Here is a 9,143-nt window from a genome sequence, read left to right on the forward strand (position 1 = left end):
ATTTACTGCTTTCCAGAACAACACTCAAGAAGATTGATAAGAATACAAAAATATCCAACATTCACAATGTCTGGTATCCAACAGAAAATTACCAGACATTTGGGCGCCTGAATGGCTCAGTCGGTTAAGCAGCCTACTTCGGCTCAGGTCATCATCTCACGGTCCGTGAGTTCAATCCCCACGTCGGGCTCTGTGCTGATAGCTCAGAGCCTGGAGCCTGCTTCCAATTCTGTGTCTCCCTCTCTCTCTGCCCCTCCTCTGCTCGCGCTCTGTCTCTCCCTCTCAAAAATAAATAAACGTTAAAAAAATAAGAAAGAAAGAAAGAAAGTTACCAGACATCTTCTTTGACAGAACACCAAATGGAGAACGATGCTGGTGCCACGGAAGGGCCTGGAGAGCCCAGGCCTGTGGCTTCCACAGAGGCTTCAGCAGCAACATGTGGGGCCGGAGTCATGGCCATGGTCAGGGCTGGGCCAGGACCACGGAACTCACAGAGGAAACACCAAGGACAAGGAGTGGATCTCCATCAACAAGCTGAGCCAACTGGTCGACATCATGAAGATCAAGGCCCTGAAAGAGATCTCTCTCTCCTCCCTGCCCATCAAGGAATCTGAGATCATTGACTTCTTCCTGGAGGCATCCCAGGAAGTGATGAGGTTTGAAGTTTTGAAAATTATGCCAGTGCAAAAGCAGACCCAGGCTGGCCAGAGGGCCAGGTGCAAGGCATTTGTTGCCATTGGAGAGTACAAAGGACACGTAGGTCTGGGTGTTCAGTTCTCTAAGGAGGTAGCCACTGCCTTCCATGAGGCCATCGTCCTGGACAACTTTCCACCATCTCATGTGGCGAAGCTACTGGGGGAACAAGCTCGGCGAGGCCCACACTGTCCCATGCAAAGGGACCAGACCCTGTAACTCTGTGCTGAACGCCTTATCCCCTACACCAGGGGCAGGGGCATTATCTCGGCCCCTGTGCCCAAGACGATACTGATGATGGCAGGCATTGACGACTGCTACCTCTCCACCAGGGGCTACACTGCCACCCTGGGCCACTTCACCAAGGCCACTTTTGATGCTATTCCCAAGACCTACAGCTACTGTGCCCCTGACCTCTGGAAAGAGACGGTATTCACCAAGTCTCCCTACCAGGAATTCACCGACCAGCTTGCGAAGACCCACACCAGAGTCTCTGTGCAGAAGACCCAGGCTCCAGCTGTGGCCACCACATGGTTTTACACAAGAAAAATAAAGTGAGTTAAAGCCCATTAAGAAAGAAAGAAAGAAAGAAAGAAAGAAAGAAAGAAAGAAAGGGAGAGAAAATTACCAGACATACAAAGAAGCACGAAACAATGATCTGTAAAGAAAAGAATAATTAAGCAATTGAAACTGACCCAGCACTGACACAGATGTTAGAGTGAGCAGAGAAGGATTCTAAAACAGTCTTTATAACTGTATTTTATATTTTCAAAATGTGAAGTAGAGACATTAAGATATCAAAAAAGATCCCAATTGAACTTAGAAGAGTTGAAACATACAATGTCTGAGATGAAAGGTATACTGAATGGGATTAATGGCAGATTAGACAAAACAGAAGAAAAGATTAGTGAGTTGAGGCGCCTGGGTGGCTCAGTCGGTTGAACTTCCGACTTCAGCTCAGGTCATGATCTCTAGGTTCATGAGTTCAAGTCCCGCATCAGGCTGACTGCTGTCAGTGCAGAGCCCCGTTCAGATCCTCTGTCCCCCTCTCTTTCTGCCCCTCCCCTGCTTCTTCTTCTTCTCTCTCTGTCTCTCTCAAAACTAAATAAACATGTTTAAAAAAAAAAAAAAGATTAGGGAGATTGAAAGCATAGCAGGAAAAAACTATCCAAAATGAAACAGAAAAAAAAAATTTTTTTTTCAATTTTAAAAAGAGAGAGAGGGGGTACCTGGGTGGCTCCGTGGATTGAGCGTCTGACTTCGGCTCAGGTCATGATCTCACGGTCCGTGAGTTCAAGCCCACATCAAGCTCATTGCCGTCAGAGCAAAGCCTGCTTTGGATCTTTCCTCCCCCTTTCTCTCTGCCTCTCCCCCACTCATGCTCTCTCAAAAATAAATAAACCTCGAAAAATTAAAAAGAGAGCGAGAGAAAGCGGAAGCCGGGGAGAGGGGCAGAGGGAGAGGGAGAGAGAGAGAGAGAGAGAGAGAGAGAGAGAGAGAGAGAGAATCTTAAGCAGACTCCGCACTCAATGCAGAGCCCAACGCAGGGCTCCAGCCCACGACCCTGGGATCAAGACCGGAGTCGAAATCAAAAGCTGGACACTCAACCGACTGAGCCACCCAGGTGCCGCACACACACACAAATTTTCTAGTGGAAAGAGCATCAGTGAGCTGTAGGACATTTCCAAACAGCCTGATGTATTGGTATTTGGAGTCCAAGAGGAAGGGGGAAAAAGAACAGAAAAAAAAAAAAAACACTGGAGGAAATGGTGACTGCTGTGTTTCCAGACTGAAAAAAATGTATGTCCAAGAAGCTCAGTGAACCCCAAGTGCAGACACTTGGTGACTGATTGGATGTGGAGGGTAAGGAAGGAGAACCAGGCAAGGGTGAGGTCCCAGCTTCCTGCCCAGGAGCCGAGGGCTGGGGTACCACCCGCTGAGCGGGAGACACGTGGGGTGGGATGGACCCGAGGGGGGCCGTGGGGACACGGTGACGGCAGACATGACGGGTCTGCCGTTGAGAAGGCAATGACCTGGAGGTGGGAGTCCAGGAGCCCGTGGTCGGAGTGGGCACTTCCAGGGAGGGCACCCGCCCTGGCCCACCCTCAGTTCATCAAAAGGCAAAGCCAGAAGAGCCAGCAGGGGAGATGGGACACGCAGAGAGTGCACAGGAAATCCAAAGGGCGTGGCGTCGGGGGTGGGGGGGTGGGAGAAGCCGTCTTGAGGAGAGCAAGACGTGGCAATGACGTCACTAAGAGGTGAAGCCTGGTGAGGCTGGCTCGGGTTCCTCTGGGCCCTGGGCTGGCCCTAGGGCAGGACTGGCCCACAATATTGTACAGAAAGTGACAGACGTGAGGGGTCCCGGGCAGGAGCAGGACCTATAGGACAGGGCTCTCTGGAAGGCACGGGGTGGGGGGCTGGCCAGCGCAAGCTACTTCTCAGGAGCGAGAGGGCTCTCTGGGCAGCAGGTGGGGTGGAGGCGGGGGTGACTGCGTTTCCAGCTTCAGAGGCACAGCCCCGCAAGCCGTGACCACAGGTGGAGAGGACCGCAGTGCAGGGCAACCGGTGGACCCCCGCGATGACAGCGTGGACGAAAGGAAAGGCCGGCGTGTGGGCCCGCGGGTCCTCGTGGTGCCCCGGAGGGTTCCTCTGAGCGGGGAGAGGAGGCCCCCAAAGACTTCCAGAGACGAGTAGCCCTACCTGGGGTGAGTAGTGACCCCAGGGACGGGGGTGCAGGAGCCACAAGGGTGGGGGGGGGTGTGAGTAAGTTGCGGGGACTGGGGGAGCGGTGCACAAGGAGGCAGGCGGTGGTGGGCGGAGGGGCATCCCGGACTTAGGTGAGGGATCACAGTGAGAGAGAGGGAGGGAGAGCGAGGGCGCGCGCGGGCTGGTTTCCTGCACGCGGGCTCCGTTTCTGCCACCTGAGGAAGGTGATTTGCGCGTCTCGCCTTCGTAGGCAGCTCTGGTTGCCTAGGAGGGGACCCCCGGCCCAGCCCCAGCCTGGGCCTTGAAGCCGGGGCCGCAGGATGTCGAGAAAGCCAAGAAGAGCCAGACCCCACGGCCTGGCCCTGGCCGCCGGAGCCCCCCACGGCTTGAGCGGAGGCTGGGGTTCAGGTGCAGGGCGGCAGAGGCTGGCCTCCGGAAGATCAGAAGCTCCTGAGAGCCTCCCCTGGCAGGGGACCCTGTAGGGGTGAGCCCTCCGCTTGCTCATCAAGGCCACCTGCTGTCTCCTGCCCCCCCCCATCAGCCCTGGAGGCCATTTCCTGGACCCCAGCTGGGCGCAGGGGGGCAGCTGGGCGGTCCTGGCCGCCTTCTGCCTCCCTCTTCGGCATCCCCTAGCAGGCAAGCCGCAGCCAAGCGCTGTCCTGTTCTCTCTGTTCCCCAGGGCTCTGCCGCCATATCCAAAGCACCCACCTCCCCATGGCAGTGTGCTGTGCTCCCTAGCGAGGGTGGGATTGCACACCCCCGCGCGTAGGCCTGGAACGTGCGCGGGGACCAACACAGACACAGGCACAAACAGAAGCGGCCTCAGAAACGTGCGCGCGCGCTGGGGAGCGTCCCCTGCGCCGACGTTCACACGCAAGCACGGAGCTGGGGGTGGGGGGGGTGGGGGGGGGGGGGGGGGGGTGGGAATGAAACCACAAAGGTGGGTGTGCAAAACATGGGTACGTGCATCCCCGTGTGCGCCAGGGTGGACGCACCGTGCACCCACAACGCCAATGCACCTCAAATGTACAGGCACACACGCATTCCGTACACATTCACGCAACTCCACGCGCCCCGTGTGCTTCCAAGCGTTCCCAGAGAGGTGCGCCCACGCGCGCAGGTGGGCACCGAAACCCAGGTGCAAACAGATACACACAGGCACATACAAGATGCACATACAAACATGTGCAAAGGCGCACATCTACGTAAGCGCATGCGGGCATATGGGCAGGTGCCTGGTTATTCACGCAGACACGGAGTGACTCACGCTCATACGTAGCAATAATACACACGCGCCCACGTACGCCGTGCATAGACTCGTACACAAAGATGTACTTGCGAGGATGTATGTGTCTCCATAAATTCCTGCACGCTTACGAACGGAAGCGCTCGCGCACATTCCTAGAGACATACACAGATATCTGCACGCTCCGCGGAAAGCTTCACGAGCTGGTGAGAGGGCAGAGCGCCCCTCTGGTTCACAGCTACATCCCTGATGCCCAGCACAGGGCCTGGTACACAGGGATTTGCTAAGCGGAACATCGGGGAACAGCCTTGGCAAAGGCTCAGAGGCAGGAGATTCCTGAGGACTGGCCAGGAGTCTCATGGGACTGGGTGGGGATAGGATGGGACTGGGTGGCCAAGGCTTCCAGTGGTCGACTGGGGAGGGGGTGTTCAGGGCCAGGTCCCTCCTGGGCTTCACCTCCCTCCCCGCACCCCGCCTCCCCTCCATCCCCACTCACACTCCCCCCACGCCCCCTCACATTGTACTGACAGCAGGTGCAGTCAGATACTGGCGGGGGGGGGGGGGGGGCAAAACATAGGGGAGGAGGGAGAGGGGTCACAGGAAACACATGGCCTTGAGGCCAGGTAGGCAGGTCCTGGACCCACAGGCAGGTCACAGGGTGAGGACTTGATTCTCCTGGGAGCCCCCAGAAGCACATTCTAGGTGATCCGCTATATGGATCTTTACAAAGTGAATCCACTTGTATAACCAGCATCTATCTAAATAAATACATACATACATACATACAACATATCCCACTCTCTAGAAGGCAGGGAGGGTCTTTTTTTTTTTTTAATGTTTATTTTTGAGAGACAGAGGGACAGAGCATGAGCAGGGGAGGGGCAGAGAGACAGAGAGGGGGGAGGCACGGAATCCGAAGCAGGCTCCAGGCTCTGAGTCGTCAGTACAGAGCCCAACGCGGGGCTTGAACTCAGGGGGCTCGAACGCACGCGCGGACTGTGAGCTTTGTCTTCGCTTGTAGCCAGCAAGGGGACACTCAGCTCAGGACCCCTTTGCCCCGGGCCACCACACCCTCATCTTCTCCCGTTAGCCAGGGTCCCAGCAGCCCCCATGGGTGAGAGGCAGGGACAGTTCGTCAGCCCCCACCCTGTGGTCCTGCCTCTCCTCTGCATCAGGCCCAGGCTCCTGTGGCCAGCCGAGGGGTCACCATCTCCCCTATTGGGGGAGAGACCTTGTTCCAGATCTTGAGCAGCACCTCTGGAGCCCCCATTTTGGAAGCCAGGAAAGCTGGGGGGAAAGAGCACAGAGCCCTTGAGTGTCTATGCTGGCCCACCCCTTTGAGCCTCTTGTTGACACGGCCCAAGGCCCCATGGCTTTAAGGAAAGACTCGAACTCAGGGCCGACCCACTCCAAACCCCATAGCCCCTTCAGCAGCGGAGATCACGACCATTATTTTACAGATGAGGAAACGGAGGCTCAGAGAGACCAAGAACAGAACCAAGACTCCCATGCAGGAGTTTTGAACGCCAGGCTTCCGGTTGTGGGGCTGAACTTGACCCCGGCATTCCCCTGCTCAAAGCCCTCCCCATTCACTCGGGACAAACCTCCTTCACAGGTCCCGAGCCCTCCATGGCCTGACCCTGCCAACCTCACCCACCTCTCCTGCCCACTAGCACACTGGTCCTTCCCAGATCGATGACCCCAGTGCCTTTTGGACTCCAGGAATCGATATGCAGCTGCCATGGGGCTCGGTACTCGTCTTGCCCCAGGAGAGGATGGACAGGCGCTGTCTCCTTTCAGCTGCGCCCACTGTGCACAGCACGCTTCCTGGCACACAGTAGGTGCTCAGTGGAGGGATGAATGAGCCTGTGGCAGGCTGGCAGGCAGGGGAAGGTCAGCAGAGGGAAGGCTGGTAAGCACAAACAGGGGCCTGATGCAGAGGGATTTGCTAGGTGGAACATCGGGGAACAGCCTCTGCAAAGGCTCAGAGGCAGGAGACTTCTGAGGACTGGCCAGGAGTCTCCTGTGACTGGATGAGGATAGGATGGGACTAAGTGGCCAAGGCGGGAGTGGCTCCCACCCTCTGCACCCTCTGTGTAGGAGGTCTGGGCTTGGGACAAGGACTTGCCCAAGATCACGAGCTGGTGAGTGGACAGGCAGGATTAAAACTCAGATCCTCCCCAGCCCCCAGCCCAGTTTGGGGTTGGGAGACCCTTCCCTCCTCACCCCCCTTCCCCTCTCTCTCTCCTCTCTCCCTCCTTCCTAGAGGATGCAGGGCCAAACTGCCCTAAGACAGGGGGTTGGAGGTCCCTGACCTGCGGCTCCTTCCTCCCTGACCACACCCCTAGCCCAGGCTCTGGGATATGTCAGCACCCTGCTGAGAAGAGCCCACCCCCCTGGGGTCTCCCCTCTGAGAGCTGTGGCTTTGTAGAGTCCTGGGGCCACTAGCTCGCTGTGTGGCCTCCTGGGGCCACTAGCTCACTGTGTGGCCGTAGATGAGGCGTTCTCCCCTCTTTGAGTTCCACTTTCTCATCTACAAAATGGGGATAAGACACATCTCCTAGAGGCGCTGGAGAGAATCTGTGGTATAAACTCAAAATAACCCCCCAACACGCTCCCGGGCAGCCACAAACGCAGGCGCTTCTCACGAACCCTCTCATTGTAGCCTCTCGGTAAGCAAGACGTGGGAACGACCCTGGTTTATAGAGGAGGAAACTGAGGCTCAGAGAGGTCACGCCACCTCCCCAGGCAGCAGGGCCCCCGAAGCCCGAGCTTCCAGGGGCGGGAGTGGCTCCCACCCTCTGCACCTGCCGCCCTCCCTCCGCGGGAGCCACCCTGCCCCGCCCCGCCCTCCCCTCCCCCCCCGTCGCCCCCAGCGTCGGTCCTTCCTCGGGGCCAGCTCGAGGGCTCCCCCGAAGCAGGGCCCGCGGGCGGGGCGGCCGAGTGAGCGGGGACGCGGGCAGCGGGAGGGGGCGCCTGCCCCGCGCCGGCCGACGTGGGTCGATACTGCGGCGGGATGAATGGGAGAGGCGAGCCGGGCGGCGGGGAGGGAGGGGGGAGGGGGAGGGGGCAGAGGAGGAGCGGGAGGGACGCCCCCCACCCCCGCCCGGCGGGCCCGGCCCGGGTGTGCCGCCGTCGGCGCCGAGCGCTGCCCCGCGGCCCCGCCGAGGGATCGATAACTAATTTCACCGCAGCGGCCGCCCCAGTTTTTTCCCGATAATTGTGCGCCGGCAGCTGCGAGCGAGGCCCCGGGCCCGGCGCGCGGCCCCCGCCCGCGCCCGATCAATTGACATCGCCACCGGGCGGCAGGAAAACTCATTTTTCTCTCCCTCCCCGGCTCCCGGTGGGCGCGGGCTAAGCCCCGCCTCGGGCCGGGGGCTGGGAGGGGAGGGGAGGAGAGGGGCGGGGCGGGGGGCACGAGGGGAGGGCCCGGGGCGTGGAGTGGCGGGGGGGGGGGGGACGCAGGCGGGAAGGAGGCTCCCGGGGAATCCGAGGAAGCTGGAGGAGAGGGCGTGGGGGTGCCTCAGTTTCTCCACTCTACGCCTAGGGGCGTGGCCGAAGGCCTCGACGCAGGGCCGGCCCCGCCCCCTTCGCTGTTTCCAGAGCCGGAGGGCGAAGCCACCCCTGGCAGCTGCGTGGAAGGGCTGAGCGCCCCGGGCGCCGGGGCCCGGACTCTGGGCTTCGAACCCGGCCTCCAGCGCTTACAGCTGTGACCTTGGGCTCGGTCTTCCCTCTGGGCGCTGCCTCTCTGAGCCTCAGTTTCCCCGTCTTCCCAAAGGGGCCCGACAGAGTCCGGGGCACGCAGAGCTGTTGATCAGAGGCAGTGGGGCGGTGCACATCAATGGTGGCTCTCAGCCAGCGAGTGGGGAGGAAATCAGCGGTTACTAAGCACCTACTGTGCGCCAGGCCCGTTGGAGGCGTTGGGGACAGACGAAAATCCCTGCCCTCGTGTTCTCGCGAGGAGATGCACGATAGATATAATGTATAAGCGACGCAAACAGTGAGAAGATAGGAAACGAGCAGGGCGAGTGGGATAGGGGATGGGAGAGAGGGAGAGGCCCCTTGGCAAAGCTCTGCGCTGCCGGCTCTCAACCTGCTGGCTGCTCAAGGTCGCAGGAAACCTGCAGACTTGGCATTCTCTCGAGGAGGGTGGTCAGGAGGAGGGAGAGAAAGAGGAGGGAGGAGGCACGACGTGGATCGGGGGAGTCAAAGAGGGGGGCAAGGCAGAGGCCAGAGTGGCGGCAGGAGGGGGTCCAGAGAGAAAGGGGGTGCGGGCAGAGGGAGAAGGGAGGGCAAGAGTTCTGATGGCCAAGGATCCTGGAGGGTCAGGGGCAGAGGGCCTCGGGTAGCTGACTTGCCCTAGCCGGGTCACTGAGGCGCAGAGAGGGGCAGGAGTCTGTCCCATGCCACAGTATATAGGAGGGGGACAGCAGTGGGCCCCTGGCTACTGTCTCCAGACCCTGGAGAAGGGTGAGAGGCGCAGGGGAAGGAGAGAAGA

General features: G+C 59.3%; 1 pseudogene; it reads left to right on the forward strand.

Annotated features, from left to right (window-relative positions):
* Positions 1-369: 369 nt before the first annotated feature.
* On the forward strand, positions 370-1,311 carry LOC125923224 (40S ribosomal protein S2-like; annotated as a pseudogene).
* The last annotated feature ends 7,832 nt before the right edge of the window (positions 1,312-9,143 follow it).

This window comes from Panthera uncia, chromosome D4 (assembly GCF_023721935.1).
Source record: "Panthera uncia isolate 11264 chromosome D4, Puncia_PCG_1.0, whole genome shotgun sequence".
Taxonomy (NCBI): domain Eukaryota; kingdom Metazoa; phylum Chordata; class Mammalia; order Carnivora; family Felidae; genus Panthera; species Panthera uncia.